The sequence below is a fragment of the Lissotriton helveticus genome, chromosome 10 (assembly GCF_964261635.1).
Source record: "Lissotriton helveticus chromosome 10, aLisHel1.1, whole genome shotgun sequence".
NCBI classification, from domain to species: domain Eukaryota; kingdom Metazoa; phylum Chordata; class Amphibia; order Caudata; family Salamandridae; genus Lissotriton; species Lissotriton helveticus.
In genome coordinates this window covers 442608971-442628448 of record NC_136071.1, presented here as the reverse complement: position 1 = coordinate 442628448, position 19478 = coordinate 442608971, and the positions used below count along the sequence as shown (strand labels likewise).

General features: G+C 44.3%; 1 protein-coding gene across 1 annotated transcript in view; it reads right to left on the bottom strand.

Moving 5' to 3' along the window:
- Window positions 1–19478, bottom strand: part of LOC144784263 (E3 ubiquitin-protein ligase CHIP-like) — a 188346-nt gene that overhangs the window by 70706 nt on the left and 98162 nt on the right. The gene's annotated exons all lie outside the window — the stretch shown is intronic.

The following is a 19478-nucleotide window of genomic DNA, read 5'->3' as shown; positions in this document are numbered from 1 at the left end:
TGTTTTTAGATTATTTACCTTCCCTGAAATGAACTCGTGGTCCAAGGAATTGCCTGTATGCCCCTGTGATGAAATATCTAAACAATCTAATATGCATGTTTTATTCTTCTGTAAATTCTATACATTGCCTCGCAGAAAATTGATCGTTCCTATTTTAAAGGAAATGAATTTGCACAGATGTCGCCCAGCGTATTTAGAATTGCAAAAAATGGACAATGTTTTTACTGTTGCCTCGCTATCAGAGTATTTTAAACAGGTTTTTAAACTTAGGAAGTCAATTTGTTTAAACAAACTGTAACAGTGTAAATACTATGTATTATATTAACATCCTCCTTCAGTTGTTGTATCACTAAGAACTGTAAATGAAACATGACTATCTGCTGCTTTTATGGTTATACTTATTTTAACCGAATAAAGTACTTTTTGACTTTGACTTTAGTGGTAAGCCAACATCTGAAGTGTCTGTAAGTTACTAGCACGGTACCTTAGAACAAGGCAAACTCAGAACTTTTAGAAAGTCAATTTCAGGGCACTGAAAGATGAGTTCCATACTCCACAAGATTAATTTTAGTTCACTTTTTTCGTTTGCTTGAGTGTTGCTCGGTTTTTCCAGTGATTTTTGAGGTTTGTCCAGGCAGATTTTTGAGGTTATAAAAATAGTTTAAGGGGATGTGGCCAACCATCAGGGTCACATTGACATGACCCACTGAGATTCCGCTGTATTCCCAGCTGAATTCTTGGGAGACTGGCACAGTTAGCCAGCCAACGAGCAGTGCGGACATCGGAAGCGCTGCTAGGCCCGCCTTTTCTTTATGGCAGGAGCCAGGAGACCCGAGTGGAGCAGGGGCAGCTGTGAGCCAGGTGGAGACAGACTTTTTTTTTTTTTTACTTATTTTTTGCACAAGAGAATAGAATTGACATAGGCATACAAAGATGATAATATCGAAAACCAAGACGAGTCGATAATGGCCATTTGGTCACAATGTACAAATGTAACAAAAAGGGATAGTTACAGTCAATGTATGCCATTCAGATTGTAACAAATTAAACCACACAGCAAAAGTGAAGAAGAGAAGAGAAAAAAAAGAAATAGTAGGAGGAAGTATATAATTTCTCAGCATGCAGAAGAAGGTGGTTGGTGATGCCAATGGATATGCAATAAACGTGTAGAACGAATAACTCACGCTCATGCAAGAGGTTTCATAACTTGTAGGGGAGACAAAAGTCTAGGAGTTGTGAACTGGAAAAGAGGGGGAGGGGCAGAGGGGATAAAGATACCTATGGAGGTTTTCTGTAAAAAGCAAGATGAGTAGAGGACCTGGCTTGAATTGAAGGCCACGGTGTAAGCGCCTCATGTGGAGGTGGCGGACAAGGGGGTCCAGTGCAACCATGAAAATTAACTGGGACAGTAGGCATCCCTGATGCATGCCTTGTGTTATAGAGAAAGGAGCTGTGAGTGAGCCACTGACTTCGAGTCATGCAGTGGGTTGTGTATATAGAAGGTCGATCAGGGAGAAGAAACCAGGAAGGTATGCCCAGTTCCGAATAAGGAGTGAAGTTAGGGCCTTTCTAAGACTGCAATTGCACCAGGTGTATCTGGAGAGATTGTATGGAGTACTGAGAACAAACACTGCCCTCAGATTCAGTGATGTGGAGCGGTTGGGGACAAATCTAGACTGCGCAAGTGATATGATTTGGTCCATCAGTAATGAAAGATGTTTGGAGAGAACTTATGCCAAATATGTTATTGTCTATATTAAGAAGTGATAACGGCCTGGAAAAACCACAGTGTAGGGGACTTTGCCAGGTTAGGAAGGAGGGTTATAACGGCCTTGCGCATGGAGTGATTCTTCATAAACCACAAGCAAGGATATGTTTAACAAGTTTATAGAACTCCATAGTGTAGCCATCGAGACCAGGTGATTTACAGCCATCAATGGAGACTATGGCTTGTGTTATTTCCTCACAGGTTATTTGTTCACTGATGTTGAGGATTAGAGCATCAGACTTTGGCCACCTCCTCCCGTCATGTTGCCTGGGCCGCAGTATCACCAGTAAGGCGGGAGGTGTAAAGTTGAATGTAGTAGTTAATCAGGGTATCCAGGATGCCTTAATTGGTGGCAATCCACTGGCCCCCATCCACATCCAGCTCAGTTATGTAGGAGTTGCCCCGGGGGGTTGAAGCAGGCAGGCCAGTGTGCGCTCCGGGCACTTCCCTCCCCATATTTACGTGCTCGAGCAGGTTTGCCTTAAGAAATTACTTCCCTGTCTGCAAGGTCCCCGTATTTGTTTACGAGGGCTGATCTGGATTGAGTGTCTGGTGGTGTGGTACCAACTGATGTCTCGAGATATAGATCAGTTAGAGCTGCTTCAAGTTGTGTGCGGTTTCGATGTATGTCTCTAGGGACCCCAGAATGTTTGCGATACATATGACCCTTATAAAGGCCTTGAACACCTCCCAGTGGGTGGAATGAGAGGTTACTGAACCCTCATTAAGCTGCAAATATTCCAAAATTGCTGTGCGTAAGTCAAATCGGAATAGCTTGTCCTGTAATGTCAATGTTGGGAAGTGCCATTGACGTTCCCGGTCGCTTCCTTGGGAATATTAAAAACAACCAAAACATAGGAACGGTCGGATAGTGTGCAAGTAAGATGATGGGTGGATAGCAACCATGGACAAAGGGTAGCGGAGTAGGAAGAAGTTGATGCGGGACCATATGTTGTGTGGGCAGAGTAGTGAGTGAATCCTTGGTCAGAAGTAGGTTTTTGGTGCCAGGTATCACACAACAGGTGTGTATCACGGAGGTCATGTAGTGATTTAGGTTTAGCGGTCAGTGAGAGTGCTGTGGTGGGGTCTCCATGAGGAAACCGAAGTCTCCATCAAATATAAGATCGCCAATGTCTATCCTATCTATTTGGGCAGAGGGGGACAGGAACAATTCTGGTGCGTCTGTTGGGAACATAAATGTTGGCCAGCCGGACTGGGTGACCCGTCAGAACACCAACAACTAGGATGCAGGAGCCACCGTCATCTGTGACATTGAAAATGTGCTGGAACAAGACATTCTTGTGAATAAGAGTACAGACCCCTCTAGAGTAGGAGCTATAGTGGCAAAGAAGAGGTGTGTGCCCAAATTAGATGCCTCTGAGGACATCCTCCCAGGGGGAAGGTGCATTTCCTCGACGAAAGCTATGTGGGCACCGATCATTAAGCCCAACTAATATTCCAAGACAGGATCGTAAGAGGTAAGCAGTTAGACTTTAGAGGTGATACAAGGGCCATGAGTCATAGTATGTAGCTAGCTGATATGAAGAATCAGCAACCATTATGTGCGGAGTAGAAATGAGGAAAACAATAAGCATAAGAGTGTATTTACCCAAGAACTCCCCCAACCCCCACCAGGCACAAAGAGGCCCAGTATCATCCCTTAACTTCAACCTTATATATCAAAAACAATACAATGAAAATGTGTGTGTGTACCATTGGGGGGTGGGGCGTCACAGTATGGCAGACACCCAACTACTGTAGGACCAGATGGAGGAGTGGTAACTGTGATAGAAGGATCAACAATGCAACAGCCTAATAGGGGAAGGAAAGTTTCAAAAGAAGTCCCAAGCAGGGGTCTGCACCCTGTCCCAGAGAGCATTAGGTGATGGAAGAGGAGACATGGCAATCAACCCGTCGGGAAAAGATAGGCGCTGGCATGAATGTCAGGCAGGGATCTGGCTGGTGGTGTACCACGCAAAGAGGAGCAGACACTAGAATATTGCTGGCAAAAGGACTGTGCATCGGCTGGGGTGTCAAATACAAGGTTTGCCATGGCCTTGCACCCTTAGGCGTGCTGGGTACAGCATACAGTAACTAAGTCCTAGTTTGTGATGCATGGATTTTACACCAGTGAACTTACGGAGTGCTTCCTGGACCAGGGTGGTGAAGTCGGGGAACAGAGAGCTGGTGGAGCCCTGCCACTGCAGGACGTCCTGGCGAGATGCAGGGCAGTGTCACAGACTTTGAAGTTTAGTAGGCGAGCAATGATAGGGTTTGGCAGGCAGCCTAGATTGGGGTATGGGCCAATGAACAGTGTGCTCTTTACATTACGTACGTGTGGGTGAAGGGCTCTTTGCCAAACTGATCAGTCAACAGTCGTTCAATAAACAAATCCAGGTGGCCAGTATTGGTAGACTTAGGTACCCCCAGTATGCGTAGGTTACTGCATCTACACCTAGCCTACAAGTCTTCATTTTTATTGCTGCGGTCTTCAGGAATTTTTCCACTTCCTTCAGTCTTTTCGTGGTATGGGTAGCGCCGTCTTCCAAATCTGACACATTCCCCTCAGCAGAATCAAGCCTGTTCTCATGGTAGTCAAGGCGTCCACCAAAGCTGTCCAACCTCTTGGACAAGGTGTCAAACCGGCCATCTATGGACCTAGAGGCCCCCCAAGCTCTGCTATTATTGTGTCAGTGCTGATCATTTGTTCTGTGCAGTGGTTTAGCCCCTGCCTTCCGCCATCAATGGAGGTAGTGTGGTGTCTGGGGTGCTTTCTTGTTGAAGTTGAGACGTCGCGGTTTAGGGTCACCTCGGACCATAGCCTACAATAGGAGGGCTGGAGGAGGAAGACAATCTCCGGAGGCTGTTTAAAGGTTTTGCTGTGATGGGCACAGTATTTACCCTATGTATCTTGCTCGGTATTTGGAGCTGGTGGGGACACTAGGTATCAGTAACTTAACAGATATTGAAGCAGTCCACGCAGTGGAGGGAAGAAGGGGGAAAGGACACAGGAGTGCCTGGGGTTCCCCAATGAACAGACCAGGGAGCACCCAAGGAGCCATATATGGTGTTGGTTACGATAGGCGTGGTCCCACCAGCAAACATGCAGGTCGCAAAGTGGGGAACCAGAGCCACCCAATGTCTCTACGGGTGCAAAACACTGCATGGTGTGACGTGAGATCCAGCAGCAGGCCCGAGGCAGGGGGTAGGTTGGTAATACAGGACCATTACAGGGCCGAAAGCCAGATCCGTCATAAAGGCCGACCCAGTGACGCTGGCAGTTGGGGGAAGGCACAATAATGTCAATTATAAGTGGCAAGGTGAGGGGTGGTATGCTGAGATGAAAATGAAGCAGTAAGGTTAATTTGCTGTATATACCGTAGAGGCACCCCTATGCTAGGAGCAGAGGGCAATAGAGCTGAACAGTCATGAGCAGGGCACCCAGAGAGCAACACGTATGGCCAATTCAGGCGTGCCGATAGGTAGGGACAATACAAGCTTTAGCAGACAAAGGGTCAAGAGGTCGAAAGTGTTGTTGCTGGTCCTCCGATCCAAACACCACAGGCAGTCCCTATGCAGAGAGGGAGGAGGGGTTGCAGTGCGGGAGATGTAACGGAGGCAGACCGGACCGACCTGGTCCATCAGCCGGCTCACCAGACCCCTGTCACCGCAGGGGAGACTCATGGATGAGGCAACTCGATGCAGCAGTGTCTTCGTAGCCTTTTGCGATATGAGCTCCGGCACTTCAGTCCAGGCCTGTCAACACGCCTCGGGCCCCAGCCGCTCTGCCGGAGTGTAGAAAGGCGTCCCTTCTCTGACGAGGTCGCCAGCCGAGACGTGGCGGTGCAGGGTGGCCCCAGGTCTGCGGGCCGATGGAGTTCCATACCTCTGCAGGATTGAAGGCAGTGGAGGATCTGATGAAGTGGCCTCAGAAGGTCCTACTCCCACCAGAGAGAGGAGACCCGCCGCAGAAGATGGATGCTTAGGGTAGGCCGGAGACCAATGGCATGGCCACTGTAGTGCTGCACAAGGCCATGTGCAAGTGCCTAGGAGTGTGCCCCTCTGTGAAATATTCCTCTCCTCCCGGTCATCTTGTCTCCAGTTGAGAGCAAAGCAGTCTACCCCCCCACCCCCCCGCCCCCCCCTCATCCCCCCTCCCATGGCAGCGACCCACTGGGTGTTGGGTGGTATACAATAGTGTCACGTAGCCCAGTAATTAGAAGGATTGGGACAGCATCCTACTGAGCTTCAACTCCATGCGGCCATTACAGTCAACGGCTTGGCCATGCCCTGCCGAGACGGATTCTTAAAGACGGAGATCTGCCATCAGGGACTTCTTTATCAACGGTCCTTCATGACATGAATTCCATTTAACTGTGAGGGGACGACCTTCCCATTCTCATACAGCTAACCGGGGCACCATTATAATCTCAGTCTCTGGGGGGACCTTACCTGGAGCACGCTTACATCCTCTGTACCTCCGAAAAAGGCATAAACCAGCAAGGTGTCAGGTTATTTTACTCGCACTGAAGCCAAGAGGCTCACATTTCAACACCACCTCTCATGGTCTCACATAGCCCAAGAACCCAGAAATTGAAAGTTCACAAGACGCAGATTTTCTCAGTCAATGTGGACATGCCTCCCCGGTAGCCCCCAACAACCCAGAATCCCATCCCCACATGCTACCGCTGCCATCAAGCGGCACAATGGTGCACTTGGATGGGCTCACCAGGATTGCTTGATATTTGGAGAATAAGGCACGCAGGTGAGGCTAGCTATGCCCACATGTCGGCAGCACATAAAACCCACTCACACAGATTCAGGTATACTTGTTGCGGTGGACACTCTGCAGGTACTGGATACTGACATTTTCCCCTGTGACATATCTAACCAATCCATATTCATTCTGTGATATGGCAATTCCCCTTCAGGACCCCTCCCTATATGGCGCCTACATCCTGCCGACCCCCAATGCGCAAACTTCCTGGTCTAGGAAAATACTTCTTGCTTTGATGCCAACTGAGGCTTTGTGGCCTCCCCCACCACACTCTTGGAGTGGGGTAAGGCCACAATAAGGGAAATTGCAAAACCCTATATCAGATGAAGCAAAAGTATCAAACGACAGGCGATCACTGAGCTGGAAGCCCACATCCTTTGGCTGCAAGATGGGCTTTGCCGGTGGGCTCCGATGAGTCTGACCGCAAACTGACTCATGCCAGAGTTTCCCTACAACACTTGACCCTGGAGGAAATCTGTCAATGCTAGAAAAGACAACGACAAAAAATGTATAGGAACATGGCGATGATAATGAGAAACTAATCTACTGGTTGCCCACCAGAGACTTACTATCCCGGCTAATCCCCACACTGCGAGAATCCCAAGACAACCTGATTCACATTGCCACAAAGATGACACAATTTTGCATCCTCCCACCGTGCTATATATACCCACCACCCAATCCGCCGGCTAAATATTATGCCCCACTGGTGGCGGAAAGTCCTCTCATTCACTATCCCCAATGTTGAGAATGGCGCTCAAGGATGCCCCTACCATCAAAGTGGAGTAGGCAATATCAGCCCTTCTGAATATTACTGGAGCTAATAAGACCTGCCGGCCCCACATCTCCTGGCGGTATACAAAGAAGCACAGGGACCTTACCAGTAGAGATTGATTCATCAACCAATGTGATAATTCTGAAATCTTTCAACGCTTAGACTTATGCCAGTTGTGGTCATGGTCGGTCACCCTAACCAGTGTGGCTTTATGTCAGGTCGCTGTAACCCACACTGCATCAGATGAGCACAAATGCCCATGGGATGTGAACTCAGACGCATGTGCCCGGTTACGGTTAGATTTTGAGAAGGCATTAGATTCCATAGGCTGGACCTTCCTGGAAGGAGTGCTTGACCGCATGGGCTTCAGACCATGCTTCCGCGCTTACGCATGTCGCTTTTACGAACACCCGACAGCACGAGTGCAGGTGAATAGTGATCTGTCTGAACCTTTCATGATATGTCGGGGAACCTGCCAGGGATGCCTTCTCTTTCCACTCCTCTTCAGCCTCACTATTGAACCCCTAGCTAGACGGATACAATGTGATGCTCAGATCATGGGCTGGAAAAAGGGAGGGTGGCTAAGTAAAAGTTAAAATGATCAGCCATACCGCTGAGAACTCTCGATGCTGGGAATGGATTGAATGATGGGATTGCGCTATGGGGACCCAATTCCCCAAACCCTTCCATACATGATGCATCTAATGTTCTTAACTTGGAGAGCAGCATTGGTTCTATGAGGTGGCACAGTAGATTGACACAGGAGACTCCCGGTGGCAGCGACGCTTCCTCAGCCATACTTCAAACCTAGAGGCGTTCGCCAAATGGGACAGTTTTGGGATTTCAACCCTTGGAGGCGTGCAGGGGAGGGATGGTTTAAAGTCCAGTTACAAACTACAAACACAGTTTTTAACTCTCCAACACCCAATTTAAAAAATACCTCAAACTCTGACATGCAATTACAGAATACAACACAGTCTTTCTTATTTGTTCTACCTGCAGTCTCGCCTGAACTTTTTGCTCCCCTCTGCACTACGGCCGGGCTTGGCTCCGCCATTCTTCCTCTGGAACCGACTGGCCGGGCTTGGCTCCGCTGGCCGGACCACAACCCCCAGCAGCCTTTGGGGTCAGTGACGACGCCTGCAACGAGCGCGCCAGGAGGCGCTTAAAGCACGGACAGGGGCTGAGTCCCCTGTCTTTCTTATTTGTTCTACCTGCAGTCTCGCCTGAACTTTTTGCTCCCCTCTGCACTACGGCCGGGCTTGGCTCCGCCATTCTTCCTCTGGAACCGACCGGCCGGGCTTGGCTCCGCTGGCCGGACCACAACCCCCAGCAGCCTTTGGGGTCAGCGACGACGCCTGTAACGAGCGCGCCAGGAGGCGCTTAAAGCACGGACAGAGCCTTCGTCCCGCGAGGACGCGCGTGGGACGCGCCGGGCTAAGCCCGGGCAAAGGGTGGGCCCTCTGTGGCCCTTGGTGACTGAGGTAGGCTGGGCCAAGTTATTGTCATTTTACAATCGAACATTTACAGCTACATGTTTTGTAGTTGCACCTTATATCATATAAACTGACGGTTTCTGACATTATCGCCGGCAGGATTACTTCTCCAGACACACCTTCATTGTTTCAGAACTCTTATGGACCAATCATAATTGTACATTTTATGTTTCTTGAGGTTTCTAAGTCTTAACTGCTCATTTCGGCTTTTGTTGAGGAGGACGGCAAAGAAACTCCGATCTGGAAGATTATTGGAGGGAAGGTCTTGTGTAAAGACAAGATCTAACCCCCTGAGAAATAAGTCTACAAATAATTTTCTATTGAAGGGACAAAGTCAGCTTTTGAAATTGTGGTAAAAACCCATTGATAAGGTTTTGCCTGCCGATGGAACTGTAGATTCTGATATTGCTCTATCTGTGGAGCCTGCAGGGGTGGAAGATAAAATAGATTCCTCTGTGGTTGTGATGGACTCTGAAATAAATAGTGACAGTAGGCATTCTGTACCAAACCATGAGGGAGAGAAATATAATAATATGACATCAGCTCTTAAAGCTACTGTGCCTAATACTCCGATTGGAGGTCTGCGTCCTGTGGTGGGTACTAAGGGGGATTCTTCTATGTCAAGTATTGACCTAGAGCTTTGTGGGCGCTATTTGGATGGTGGTATCTTGAAAATACCAGAGGATACTAAGTCCCCAGTAGGAGCTACTCCCTCTGGTCTATTGTTGTACAGTAGTACTCCCTCCATAAATTCTCAAGATATGCCCTCCATACTTAATGACTCCAGGAGCCATATGCTTAATTTGTCAGGCATTTGTCCTCTTGCCCCTTCTGGGTATTATAAAGATGAAAAACCTATTTCTGAATCCTTGATTGCACTGGAACACTTATTGGCTTCTATACTGTCATTATTGAGCAAATTTGTCGGAAGCTCTGATTGCATTCTGGACTCAGTTACAAAAATATTGCATGCTATGTTGCTAAAAATCCCGGCAAAGGTTTCTGATCCTGCTTTTAAGGCGGATTCACATGGGGCAAAGGAGGGTGGTAAAGCTTCTGCGGGAAATGCTGGCACAAATATTCCAGAGGTAGTTCAAGAAAATGAGCCTACTGGAATACCTATTTCTTCCGCATTTAATTGTGTAAAGGTTTCTGACCTCGAAATAGAGGATGAAAGTATGACTGCTCCAAACGCGAAATCTGGAACCGAGCTATTTCCAATTTTCGCGCCGGAAAAAAAAGGGTTTCAGGACGAAGATAAAGTAAAAGAAAATGGAAAGAAAAAAAGTGATAGTCCTAAAAAGAACAAAGGGAAAAAAAGGAAACCCGTGCGTAAATACAGGAAGAAAAGACAGAGGCAAATAATCTTTCATAATCCTATTGCTTTAGCTGGTAACGATGACATGGTTATTGAGACCATAACTGGGTCCCTGAGTCCGGATGTTGTTACTCTTGCCTCTGCCTTTGGAGAAGAGGTCCCTTCTAATGGATCTCCCGTTTCTATAGGAGCCCATTCCCCTGACGAGGGAGGAAGGTTGATTTTTCCTCCAACAACAGAGATAATAGGACCTATTCCGGTGGTATCAGGGTCTCTTAACCCTCGAGCTTCTCCTTTCTTGTTACCAGAAGATTTTGTTGTACGTTCCCGAGATTCGATGACAAAGGAATCAAAAATTTATGTTGATACCTTAATTGTGGACTTTTTACCATTGTTTGATTCTGACCTGCATTTAAATAGGTCATGGTTGCTCAATTGTTTCAAAGATTTTGAGACCTTAAAACTTATTCAATCGAGCGATATTGATTTGGTTACCCTGTTAGGTGGTGACAATGTGTCTAGTATAAGGGTGAAATTCTATTCTAAAATTATTGTAAACCTTATACTGCAACAGGTCGAGAACTTTCACTGTAGAGGAATCGATGTTTTACCTATATTCTCTTCAGGAAAGACTACTTTACCACAAAATGGGTTCGTTCAACAGGGCAATGGGCAAGAGGGGACCCTTCCTTCTTTCAAGGACCTAAAGATTTGGGTTTCTAAAGGTAAACGTTTGGTTTCCCAGGTTTTGCCTCCTTTGTTAAATCAGAATGTGCACCCTGTAGAGGACAATCAACGGTGGAATTGGCTCCCCGGTGCCTTGTCTAATAAAATCACAGACAACCCCAAACTGTTTTAACATCTTTAACAATAAATTGAAAATGATATCTTGGAATGCAGCAGGGATACATAATAGCCCAGAGAAACTAGAGTTGTTGTTTTCTCTGGAGGCTAGTGTGATTTGCATCCAAGAAACATGGTGTGTAAATAATCTATGTGCAGGGAAAGACTACTTTGTGCTTGAGGCTGCTGCCTCCCCTTCAAAGAAAGGGCATGCAAAAGGGGGAATTGCTTGCTTTTTGTCTAATAGTTTGCAGTGGAAATTTTCCCATTATGTAGATTCAAGTAACCTTTTTCAAGCAATCACAATAGATAATTTTGATAGTATTGGTAATAAGCACTCTGTCGTAATTATTAATGCTTACATCCCCCCCGAAGAATGTTTTAATATTTTATTGAAGCAAGTGTTTCTTTATATTAAACAGATTAAAGAGGTTTATCCACCCCCTGAAATTATATTAGTTGGGGATCTGAATTGTAAAGTATCTAATTCAAGTATAGACTTATTTAGAAATAGACCTAAAGAAGAGGCCTACCTTATTCCACAATTACTCTTCCCAGATAAAATAAAAACTAACAAAAGAGGGAAGATATTGTTGGAAGAACTATTTGCGGTGGAGGGGCTTATCCTAAATGGTAGGCTCCCCTCTGACTTCCCTGCTAAATTCACCCATAGGTCTTCTCATAGTGAGTCAATTCTGGATTATGCGATTTCTAATTATGGTTTTTTCTCGCTAGTCCAGGATCTGATGGTATTCCCAACAGCATTGAGTGACCACAATGTAATTAGTATAATCATCTCCTTACACCCGCCTCCCACTGACACCTGGTCATTTAATAATAAAGAAGTTAATTTCCATAAAATCTCGGGTAGATGTTTTTGGAATCCAAGTGCCAAGAAGGGTGTGCAGTTTATTCTTCATAAAACCATACTTGAACTAAGTGATTGGCTGGGTTTTGAAATTATTTGCTTTGAAAAATTTATGAGGGAGATTACCTCGGTTGCAAAAAAATCTAGTCTACCAAAGAAAAAGTTTTACTATCCTAGTGCAATGCTCCGCCTAAATAAGGAAATAAATAAATTAGTGCGGGAGCAATTTTTATGTAGATCTAGTGAATTAGCAAATAAAATATCTCTACTGAAAAGAAGGAGAAGTAGACTAAGAATAAAACTTAAAAAAGAAAAAGAGGACTCACTGTGGATAAGTCTAAGGGAAGCGGTTGTGCATGGTAAGGCTAGAGAATTTTGGTCTATAATTGGTAAGGGATGTGGAGCAAGAGCTAGCCCCCTTCCTATCCCCATTTCTGAAGAGGTATGGACCTCTTTTATCTCAAAGCTATATGATGGGAATGGCACAATGTCAGAGGATAGTAGGTTTGAGCGAGAAGTTGAGCTCCCTATTGATTTCCCCTCGGAGAAAACGATTGAAATGGCTATTAAAAACATGCGCTCCTCGGGAGCTATGGGACCTGATGAGTTACCCATATCTGTTCTGAAGCAGGATCCGACTCTATGGAGCAAGATACTTTTTTCATTGTTTAGATCTTGCTTCATCTCTAAAGTGGTGCCTGCTTCATGGAGGGGAAGCATACTGGTCCCACTATTTAAGAAGGGAGAGAGGGATAAACCTATGAATTATCGTTTGATAGCCCTTCTTGATTCAATCAGAAAAGTCTTTGCAAAGTGTCTTTTAATATTAATTAATGATTGGGTTGAAATACATAACATCTTACCATTGGAGCAGACTGGCTTCCGCAAAGGGCACGGCACACTAGATAACCTCCCCGCCCTACAGGTGATCTCGGACAAATAAATACATGTTGGAGGGGGGGGGGGGGGGGGGGTGTTTGCTGCTTTTATTGATTTCTCCACGGCGTTCGACAAAGTGGATCGTTTTACGCTGTGGAGAAAATTAGCAGCATTGGGTATGCCGTCTCATTTATTGGATCTTGTACGGTCTTTACATACGGATACCTGGTGTCGTGTGCTGCAAGGCGGAGAGAGGGGTCTCTCACAACCAATTCCATCCGTAAATGGACTTAAACAGGGTTGCCTTTTGGCCCCACTATTGTTCTCCCTGTACATTGCTGACCTCCCAGCCTCTCTGTCTGCTTGTGCGGGCATTGCCCCGGTTGTGGGGGGCTCTACTATCTCCTGTTTGATGTATGCAGACGATATCCTCATACTTGATTTAACACCCAAGGGTTTGGCTAATCGTCTGCAGGCTTTACATCTATTCGCTGAGTCCCATTTCATGAGGATAAATGCGTCAAAAAGTAAAATTATGTGCATCTCAGGAAAGAAGAAATCTAGGTCAGAAAACTTCAGATGGTCCATTGGTGGTCAGAAATTAGAGGTAGTTAAGTCTTACACTTTTTTAGGTAAAATAATTTCGGCCAATATGAGCGAGAAGCCCCATATAGATTATAACTCTCGTAAAGCCCTTGCTCATGGCAGAGGTCTGTGTTCCCTTTACCTTGCTACAGGGAAAACACATTTTGCTTGTTTATTGGAGGTGTTTAAGGCAAAAATTCCTGCAACGCTATTATATGGAATAGAACTTGTAGAGTTGAAGCATTGGGGCTTCTGTCACACAGTTGAAGGAAAAGTATTGAGATCTCTATCTACTCTTAACACAGCCTGTTCGCTGGCCGCATGTAGGCTTGAATTCGGTCTTAGGAGTAGCTGGGTTCAGGGATTATGTGCTTTAGTTAGATGGGTGGCCAGTTTGGCCAGAGGAGAACCGGGATCATTGAGAGCTCTCCTTAAAGGAGAATTGTTGGGCAACTTTAAAGAGTTTTCTCAAATAGTTAGGAATTTTAGAAAAGCTGTGACTCTCTTAGAGTTGGATGAAAGTACTCTTTTTTCAAATTCCCCGACTCAGCTAAAATCCGTGCTGAAACAGGCTTCATGGAAACTCTGTTTTAAATTAGATAAGAATGCCCTTCAAGAAAAGAGGGGATGTGATCTCCTTCTTAATACCTTTTCCATAAAGCTTGCTCAACCGTATGTGACATGGAATATTCCACATGGAGTTCGAAGACTATGGTTTCTTTTAAGACATGATTTATTACCTTTAAATCTCCTTTTATCAAAATGGTATGGATCGTCTTTGTTATGTGACCTATGCAATATGGCCGTACAGGATCGAAATCATGTATTATTCTTATGCCCTGCACTGTGCTCTTTGCGATTGAAATGGTTAAAGTCGATTTGTCTTCAACTGGGTATCCTTAATGTGAATAGCTTTTTGCAGGCTTTGTATTTCCCCCCCAAAGAAATGTTTTGCTTCCAAATTTTTTACTTTTTTAAAGGTTTTTTAGCTATTTATTAATGAAATATGGAGGTGTTTGCTGCTGATTATCTTGCCTGTTGTTAATTGTTGTAAACTGTCTATGGATTTTTTATGTTTTCAAATATATTTTCATTTAAGTATTTGTATTATGTATTTTATGTGGCCCTCTTTTGAGAGCCAAAACATAATAAAATAACATTGAAATTGAATACAACACAGAATTGGTGGACCTGCCAGAGTACAAACCCCTGGAGGCCAAACTCCTCATGGGATCTCTGAAAGGAAAGGGGTTTTCGGAATATACCAAACCTTGATACTCAATGCTATTGACTGGTGTATGGCCTGCATGACCCCAGCAAACTGGCGTCTCCAACTGCCCCCACATGATTCAACTCCACTACCTCCACATACCTTACACCTCAGCAACTATGGGTAGCGGGTCAGATACGGACCTCTGCCTTCCCACGCTACCACCAATTTGCTGCAGATTTCTAAAATGATATGGTTATGTACCCATATAGCTCATTGCTGGATACTGAGACACCATTCTCCTAGCTTTGCATGCACACGAAGAGTCAGACAATGAACCGGAACCCACAGACACATTTGGTAACCTGGACCAATGTGTAACGGATCGATTAGAGCGTTCCCTCCCTCTCACCTCACTTCACCTCACCTCTCATTCCAATGCTGATGAAGCACTCCCAACATTTGCTGGCACTCTGGTAAATTTCCTCTTCCCCCCACCCCTCCCCCCTCTGATCATACGTCACTCACAAGCACCACACATACTTTGATTAAGGAACTTGGGTCGACGTATGGATGTCTGTAGCAACTGGAAGCTGAGATGCACTAAGTTATTGGTTGCTTCTTTCCCTTTTTCCCCTTCTTTATTTATTATGGGTATTGTTAACAGAAAGTAACAAACTGTATTGTGTTTCTTTTTTCTCTTGTACATTGTTTGCACTGGAGATTCCTTGGTTGAACAGGTCTTATGGAAAACTGCTTGTTACCCAACCTTTACGTGTTTACCCACTACCCTATGCTTATGCTGTGGTTCACTTCAGAGTCCAACCCATATATAACATTCAAAATAGAATTGTATATACTAAGAGATACTCACAAGATGCACTGATGTTTGAGTTCACCACACTAAGTCTCTCATGGTGTAATACGACGTTGGATACTTATGTGTTTCTTGTATTGCTCATTTAAGAAAAACTGGTTGTTAACGGTAATGAGATGTTGACCGTGAAAATTATTTACAATAAACAGATTCCAATATTAATAAAACAGTTCATTACTGGAACACGGTTGGCAATACTTTATCACAAGTACTGAATGCCAAATCACACTGATGCCAAAAAGCGCTCTATTAGGACTCCTAGATGGCTTGGGTTACACATGAGGAGACAAAAAAGTGGTGGGCAAGGCTATCCTGGTGGCAAAGAGAGATATGGCCAGAGTATGAAATCGCCCCCCTCCACCTACACTGACTATGTGGCGTAAGGGGGTGGACCAGTGTGCCCAAAGAGAAGTCTACAAAAATGGTGGGGATACAATGGTCTAGACTTGAAAATGCTGACTTTCTTGATATCTAGCACTGATGGCTCTAATTGGATTACTGCATGGTGCTTGGGGTGGCAGGCGCCTTTTCCATTTATGTTTTTTCAGCTTACTGGCCTTACCTGTACAGAAACCAAATAAAATTGTTTTTTTTTTTGTTTTTTTTTACCAGTTTGGGAACCACTGATCTAGACTATGTTGAAGTGTCCTGCTGTTCTTGGGAATGAGGAAGTAAACTTAATATTCCAAGTCTCCACCTGGGTGTCTGTTAAAGAAGCAAACTCTTCTAGGTGTAAAGGATGATGCTATTACTTTATTAAGTCTTAGGTGGAAGAAGTAAAGGTAACTATTCAATTTAGAGAAAGGACACTTCCACTACAGTCAAAAGTACCCATCTCAATTAATTCCATCCACTTGTGTGGACACCTCTGCAGTTTTCTTCTAGTAAGAGTAATGGCTGGGGGAAGGGCTAGGAGAATCATGGTCTGTTTTACCATACAGTGCCCCACGCCCATTCTGCTCTCATCTGAAGCATGAGTCTACAGAGGCAGTAGGCCTCAAACCCTACTGTAACCTCAGATGTATCTACCCTATGAAGGCCAATAACCTCAGGTCACTGTCTTTCTGATGAACAAGTCGTTGAGCCCCTGTCCTCTACATGTACATCTTTCTGAACATCAAGAAGATGTAGCAATAACAGGATGCATCTGTCATCTGGAAGAACAAAATGGGCTAAGAGTGTGAGTGGGGGCCAACTGGGTCTTTCCACAGCTTTGGAAACTAAAATAGCAACATGGCTTAAAATAAACAATAGCTTTATAAGGAGATTCCACCTTAATGCTTCCCAGAGGTGACGCAAAGCGTTTTTGATAAAAAGTACAAACTTTAGTTATGTTCTGCGGTCAAGCACCTGCCAAAATTAGAGCTTATGGTCAATAGTTCCTCATTAAAACTGTATAAAAGAACTGCTTACTCTCCAATTCGTCGACCACCTCTCAAAGTGTACTATGTTCATGACAGAGGTGCTCCTGGTTAACCGTTTTAGTTAGATTTTTGATTGAGGTTCTAATGCTTCAGTGTACTTTGATAAACATTTTCTCTCTCTCTCTCTCTTTTTCTTTGGATTACTGTGATTTTAAACTTACTAAAATGCATGTTTTTGTTCCTGATCTGTGATATGTCTTGGACACTAGTTAATTGCTAGATTCCATGGTGTTAGTTTTGATTAATGATATTTATTGTCTTACTTGTTTGAATCAATAGTGCCACTCTTGACTCGGTTCCTGCATTTCGCACGTGTGTCTTATTTTAGATAGCATATTTCTGTGCTAAATTATGTGGTCAAAAACCACACTCTAACAGGGGCAAAGGAGGGGAGGAGCAAACTGAGTCCCTTTTTTTCGCGGTAGGGCACAATTAATCAAGGACCTCAGGCAGTGTCCGGCAAATTCCCAATAGTATGTTTATTAAGCTACATGAATTGTTGATACTCAAACTGTAGGTATGCCTGAAGGGCCTGATAGAGTTTTGTGTCAGGTCAGTAGCCTCCATATCTAGCCCTTCTACAGATGTAGCACCTGTAATTATAGCCCCAGTTCTATATATCTTTTTTGAATTTCATTGATTTTGGTCTGAATAAATACTTGCCATCAAAAGGCATACGTATTAGGTGTTTTTGCAGCTCTGGTCTAAAGCCAGAAATCCTAAGCCTTACATGGCTTCATAGCAATGAACACAATATTTGTCAATAGGCTTTATCTGCAGCACAGAATGTGCAGTATAATCCTGCACTTGAATGTATTTTTACTCTACACCTTCCAGTGATGTGGGCCAAGGGGAAGGTTGACAAATTTCCTCGAACTGCATACCATCACAGCAGCTCAACAGTGCCTGTGAGTTCGCACTGCCCAAGTCAATGGCAGGCATCACTGCTTCTCTTTTCCCCGTTTCATTACTACTCCTTATATCTTTTGCTAGGGGGATTTCCATGCCCTGCATGCTCTTATGAACATATTAAACTTTTATGAGAGGTAATGAGGGCAATATGTAAACCTCCTTTGTTCTACTCTTCATGTCACAGTTCTGATACTAACAGGATTTTAACTTCTTCCATACGGATTGCAGAGTACTTAAAAAAAATATATATATATATTTTTTTTTTGTAAGTCAGCAGTTATTGGTTGACTTTGTGCTTGACCGTTTTAATCAAGAAAGCATCAGCCTCTTCTTCTTTGTGCATGGTCATCACTGGATGGAAGGTTGCCCTCCATCATGGGATTCATCTGGTACTTATTACAGGTATTAGCCTGATTTCATTCTACATCTTCCTGCTCTGACTCAAAAGGATCAACTGGTGACTGCGACCGGACCATCGTTGGCTGTGGTAAAGGAACTGCACTTTCCTTTCCTGCACTCACTTTTTTAGGGATTGATGTGTTCAATTTTTTAGGGATTGATCTGTTCATAGATATTCTATCACCTCTTTAAAAGTCAGCTTTTATCTTTCTCACCTATGTCAATACATATACTCAACTGTCTTCCTGGAGATTGGGCAATAAAACGCCCCGTTATCTGGTTGAATAAATCCAATTTTGGCATGAAGTAGATTTTCCTCATCTATGCGGTGTACCATAGAACTTGACATTTCTTTTTTTCAGCGTCCAATTCCCTTTCTGAGTCCATTTGTCAGGAGGATGTTAAAGTTTCAAGATCGACACAGAATATAGTTTCTCATGCCTCTTTTCAGATTCAAAAGTATTCAAACCCTGATCGGTGCTTCAAAGCCAATGGCTCTTTTGTAGACTATCGACCTTTTCAGTGTCTAACTCCCTTTTTAGGTCAGTCCTAATTTTGAGGTAGACTCTTGTCTTGGAGACAAGACTCCTTTCCAAGATGATTTCTTGAGGTAGGTCTCCACACTGTCTTAGAGTAACACTTTCAACCCAATGATGCATTATATGGAGTTCTGGCTCCCTAAATGCACGGTCCTGTTCTGGTCCGTGAAAACGTCTGTTGGTGTTCTAAAAACCAACATTTTCCTGCATAGGACTCTTCGGCTTCGGAAGGTAATTGACTCAAATCATCACAGCCTAAATCTATAATTCTGGACCGTTCCATTGTTACACTCTTTACCGCTCCTGTATTCTTCCATGAATGTTCCTTAAGGTCTTTCTGTTGAGCCCCATATTGCATTAAACAATGGCACACCCACCATTTCCGGAAGATGGTAAAAATTTGGAATTGCAGAGGAAGTTTTTTTCTTTATTACTCTTAGCGTGCGGGCCGAGGGGAGTGGTATGGTTCCCCCATGGCACCAATTGCAGTGCATGAGGAGGGGCAGATTAGCCCCCTGTCTTCCATTTGTCTAAATCAAAACAGAAGGTATATATATAAAATGGACTAGTAAACGGATTGGAGGATCTGGTTGTGTTACATTCTGACGGAAGAATTATGGATGAACTTTCAATTGGAATGACGGTTGAATCATTTACAAATAATTGGTTGTTTGATAACTGCTTACTTAATTGAATTCTCTACTACTGTGCTCCGAAGAAGTTCATCTGTATATCGACAAAACGCGTTGGCGGCTGTTTTCCGATATATATATATATATATATATTAACAAACAAATTGTCCTGTCGC